This window comes from Atractosteus spatula, chromosome 2, assembly GCF_055471065.1.
Source record: "Atractosteus spatula isolate fAtrSpa1 chromosome 2, fAtrSpa1.hap1, whole genome shotgun sequence".
Lineage (NCBI taxonomy): Eukaryota > Metazoa > Chordata > Actinopteri > Semionotiformes > Lepisosteidae > Atractosteus > Atractosteus spatula.
This window is the reverse complement of record NC_142707.1, coordinates 6,391,895-6,397,894: the sequence shown is the minus strand read 5'-3', so window position 1 is coordinate 6,397,894 and position 6,000 is coordinate 6,391,895.

The window sequence follows — 6,000 nt, the reverse complement described above, 5'->3', positions numbered from 1 at the left end:
TGTCATAGTGCTTTTCAACAGAAAAGGGACCCTCCAGACAAACAGGGGGCAGAGCTAATACCTCCATGAAATACAGTAGCCATTTGATTGATTTCTGTTTTCATCTAGGCTGTTGTTCAAATTATACTAATGATGAAACAGTAAATAAAATACCACATTTACAGTAGGTTAAATTAAAACTGCATGTCTATGCACATATATGAAAAATAAGCAATCAGATTGGAAACCCAGCATCTATAGTTTGCTTACATACAGTATAAACCTGCAACTCCTAAAACCTGGTATGGGTGAAAATGCTATGGAGTTGGAATCTAAGGCATTTTCCTAACTTTCCTGAGACACCATACAAGCTGACATAGAAAAAAGGGATTACATTACATAAAATGAATAATGCTAAATAAATAGAAGGGTCATTCTTGGGGATTATTGTGTACAGTTTGGGGTGAATTTAACTTTACAAACTGTCAAAAAGTGTACCTCATTTCCAGTGTTCAGTGGTTAAGCGTCTGTGAAGGGAGTTGTTAAGGTTGCTATAAGAAGCGGGAAGGTTAATCAACACAAATGAAACATTCGGTCTTTACTGACACTTCGCTTGATGTACAAACTAAACTGGGAAAGCACTGAAAAATTAAAAAAATACGTTCAAAAATGTAATTCTCGCCTCATGTTTTTTAAAGCAATACACTTAACATCAAAGTACCACGACACACCTCACACAAGAAAGAAGACTTAATTTTTTTATATTTAGAGCCTTGTACACTTTAACAGAAGTTTGAAGATGATTCTAATAATAATAATAAATATATTTCTATTAAATATAACTGCAACTATCATGCAATTATATTAAACATAAAAACTTTCTGCTTGTGGCCATGAAGTTCACACAAAGTTTGATTAATATGAAACGTGACACACACATGTACTGTAGGACATTATGTTTTCTGCTGTTGTATTAACACCCAACAAGAGGTCATTTGTGAAGGTACCCAGGAGACAAGATGGTGTTTTCAAATGACAATTTTGCTTGCATCAGGTGACATTACAGGCGTGGAAGAACAGAATGGAGACTGTCCAATAATAGAAAAGAAAATTGATGTTTCCATTCCACGGAGCAAGCTTCCACTTGTATCCAATCAACCCCTTTTGCAAAGTCCATTCCTTTATGTTTATGCTGGATACGAATGTGCACCAGATCCAATGTTTCTAATCTTTGCTTAATGTTGATTATATTACAGATGCCTCTGTTATGAAAAGACCTACATCCCCTAGATTTTGAGTTTCAAATATTGTTACACTTAGAAATCCAAAAGGTTTGTACTCACTTCCCTCAATCCCCTTAAAATGGTAAGATATTTACCGTAAATGAAGATTGCTGGCAGGCAGGATGATCCAGAAAGACTAAGAAAATACAGGACCTGTAAATATCTTTTTAGTCTCAGGCAAACATCTGGTTTCTTTTTCTTGTAACTGCTCCCTAACTGCTTAACATTTCCACCCCTATGTTAAATGCTGCTGAGATGTCCATAAAAACACATTAATGAAGGTTAGATTATCAGAGCAGTCTTATGAGTTTTGTCATTTATAACCATGTTTTAAAAACCTGGTACTGGCTTAATAAGGAAAAAGATTTACAGAGCATCTGAAAAAGAGTGTACGCTTGCAGTGATTTTGACATCTTGCCAGTATGAAGATTGCTTTTATCCAAGTACAAGCAATTGCATATTTTAAACAAGGACACTGAAAATGATAGGTTGCTGGTTCTAACTGTTAGGATAATTAGACAGGGCTTCTTAACTTCACATTGTAATAATATTTTCTTGGAAATATAGAAGTTGTACATTTTAAAACTTATATTCAAATCGAAGTGTGGTTTTGAGTTAGATATTAGGGTATTCATGTAATTAGTTTGTGTTTGTCATTACTATATATAAATATTTTGCCATGTTACTAGAATTTGCAGCTGAAGTTTAAGACTAGTTGTGTTTTTTTTATGATGATGATTGGCCATATGTGGATTACAATACTGAATTCAATGTATAATTTGAACTACATATTTTTCAGGTGTGAATGATTGTATATTTTCAGAATAAATGTCTAAACGAAATCATTGGCTTAATTTACCTATAAAACCTATCTTTGATTGATAATAGACCTCTAACCATATATGTATAATAGTCCTCTAAAGTTATTTTTATAATAGAACTCCAACAATTTATGTAGAATGGACATATAATCATAGATGCATAATTGACGTATAATATATGTATTTACAATTTCATTCTAGATGTATTACGGACCACATTTATACAGTACGTCTAAGGTATGCGTTTAATAGACGTATATTCTACATCTTTTGCCAACTGGGAAATTGGTACTGATTAAGCCTTTTGCAAAAAAACATTGGCATCAGGGTGTCAAAGAACGTACATAGATTTCATGCATAATGATTAAATACTTCCCCTGCACAGAAACAGGGCAGTACTGCACAGACTGAGACATGAAATGCACTAGAACAACTCTCTCGGCTGGTTCTGTGTCTGTCTCACACTCTCTCTCTCCCCTTCACTACACTCTTACTGGAAGCCAGAGACTGGAGTATGCCACCTTAGCCAAATCACCAACTGCTCTTGCATGGCAATGTTTGGAGCATTACAAGAAAACCGTGTGAAACTTAAATTTTGCCACAAGGTCCATTAAAGCCCTGAGAGAGCAATAAATGCTGAACATACAGAAACACACAGTATGCGAATGGTTAATGTGAACCACATGGAGAAGCCAGCTAAAAGACGTGGATGACATGACAAGATCAACCACTGCCAGCTGTGTGTCTGTCAAACAACCCAAGACAGGCAAACACAGGGACTTGGGGCCAGTGAGCTCATCAGCTCCAGGACCACACAGCACACTGATCAGATGTGGAGACCAGACTGACTTTCATTGCCTTCATGTGTCTTCTATGGTGGCTGATGATGTAATGTGCAAGGGCAGCGCAAACTGATCATTTTGCCTCTCCATCAACCAGTGATGGTTTACTTTTAAAAGTGTCACTGCTGTTTACCCAGCAGCTAACTGGGTCTCTTCCTACCGACTACATCTCCCTCACCCCTGTTGTCTTCTGCCTGAGCCCCACACACAGTGCAGCAGACTGAACCCAGTCCAAAAGTGACAGCATAATTATACTCTTAAACGTTCTGCATGTAAAAATGCTTTCAGCATTTTTGAAGAACATAAAATAAATGGACTCGCTTGGCTCTCTGGTCGTTTGATCGACCTCTGCATGACAAGACATGGAAACTTAAAAAGTGAAAAGGCCAGCTAATAAAGAAATAACTCCAGCTGAGACTGCTTAGGAAGAACTGGCAACAGGCGTCCATCTTTGCAGACAGGTTCTTACTGTAGCTCGGAGTTAAATTTTAAATGGTGGTCTTGATTTGTAATCTCAAAGCTAAAATGTCATGGAAAAGGAAAAAATATACATCTTGATTTTTACTATGATTTTAGCACATTTTTCATCATGACGTGTTTATTTTTTTTAAATAGTGCCAGATCTTTTTAGGGTGTTAGTGTGCCAAGCATCCTGGGATATTGAGCATAAGGCCATACTAAATAATATCTGGAGAAGAGCAAACACAGTAGGGTCTCTTTTCTATGTTTCTTACTTTAAAATGTATATTTATTCTAATTTATTAATCTTTTAAAATGATACTGAAGGGATTACTTGTACTGTACATAGAGTTTATCAATATGTACTTTGCCATGCTTTTATCACAGCTCCCTTTCTCTTACTGACAAATTCCAAAAGAACTTTATGGGCATCTAGATATTAACCTATTATGAAATGATAAATTAGCCAAATTGTAACCTAGAAGCACCTGGCCAGTTACAAGCAGGAGATTGTTTGCCTCATATTAGGTCTTAAAGTTAAGACTTTCTGCTTTTGAATCTCAGAAAGGAGAGACCTGGTCCTGACAGCTCTTGGTATCTCAGAAGCTTCTGAGAAGGACCACCCTCAAGCCAGTCCTTCAGTAAGTCAGGGTGAATAGAAAATGCTAGTTGCAATGTGACAAAAACGAAATTCACAAAGAAGGAAAGTGACTTCCGTCCAGGCAAAGGTATATGAAAGTGCTGGCTTGCAATATTTTTTTTTTGCATAGAACTACTACTGATCAGAAAAGTTTAACTAAGCAGCTGAAAGTTTCTATCCCTCTAGGAAAAAAAGAAATTCACACTAGCCAAGACAGAGCTGAATGGCTATGCTATTATCTTTTGACTCCCCGTATCAGTACTTAAAAGGCTGTTCAATCATTTCAGCATTAATAAAAGTCCTGTGGTGTTTATCTGATTAGACTGGGAGAACAGTGTGCAGGAGCTAGTTCCACACACAGAGTACTCCTAGCACCAGGCTGCCTGCTACTACAGCTCCTTTATCTTCCTCGTGGAAAAAGGTGCCACATTTGCAGAAGCTGGCTGCACGACAGCACATTTAATCATTAAAAGATAAATAATTTTTAAGTAACAGTCGTTCAAGGGTTCAAACGTATGGGAGAGCTATCATCCTCAAATCGAAGCCCTGTGATATGGAACTACTGTATGGGCTTCCTAGCCAGAAGACTGAATACATTCATCTTTCTCTCTCTCTCCAGCTGGAAGCACATTTACTAACACCACGACTGGCTGGAAAACAGATAAGACTCCCATTGCACAGCAGTTTGACCCATTTCATATTTTACAGTCTCTAGGCTCTTCTACAAATTCTACTGCTGACACAGAAAATTAACTACATATTTCGAGTTAACATTGCACTCTCTACAATGCACTTTTAACCCAGATAAGTGAACAGACTTCAAATACTAGATGCCTATACCTTCTGCCAGGGTAGGGTTATTTAGCACCATTTGTTGGGCATTACAAATTGCTTATCGTCATAGGAGTTTGTATGTTTTCCCTGTGTTTGGGTGGTTTTCTTCCAGGTGCTCTGGTTTTCTCCCACAGTCCAAAAACAACCTTGTAATTGGCTTCTGGGAAAGCTGGTGCTGGTGTGAATGTGTGTTTGTCTCTCTGCCTACTTATGGAGTGGTGTTCCGCCCAGGGTGTACCCTGCGTTGTGTCCGTTGTTTGCCAGGATAGACTGTGGCTTCCCCACAACCCTGAATTAGAAGAAGCTGTTAGAAACCAGATGGATGGTTAACATCATATTGGCAGATTGGCAAAGTCAAATGAGCACCCTGCCTTTATGCTTCTTTAATCCAATTTGCTATTGGATTGCTAGTGCTATGCACTGGGAATATTATGAGCTTCCTAATTAGTCAACTGAATTCAATTGCAAACAGATCAGATTCAGTATATTTAGTTTGCACTTCAAACGTGTTAGTTAGACTATGTGATTATTGTGTTGTATCGGCCATTGGTTTGAAAAGTGCTCAAACAGGAAACCGTGGGGTTCTGTATTATGTAAACAGAATGAGAAAAGAATGAATCTACTGTACCTATTGCTGGCTGTGACTTGGGAAGAGTCTGACTTTTTCTCAAGAGCATAAACTGTTACTCTCTTCTCATCATCAGTATAATTTAGCAAAAGACATCATTAGGCATATAGTGCCTTGCTGAGCGTGTTACTTCATAATCCTCTGGGGTGCAAAATGGGTCATTTTTTAAACACATCTTCCATCATGGGTGATGATGTGGAGGGGTATAAATCAAAATGTGTTTAACATACAGGACCTGTAGGGTCTACTATCCCATATTTTAATATTTATACCTAAGCAAATAATTTAGCTCAAATTAAACCTGGATCCTTATGGGCTCAATTACTTGCAAACAGTAGTGTTTATAAAAACTCCTGCTCTATTTTTTAATTAAAATACAACACCTTGCTAATGTGTATCTAGGCTAAATATGCCAGGATTCTGAAAACTGGATGATACTGGGATTTCAGAGCAAAGTGCTGGAAAGTACCCTGGCGGAACCTCAGGAAAGAGCAGGGAGCCTGGCATCCTGGGC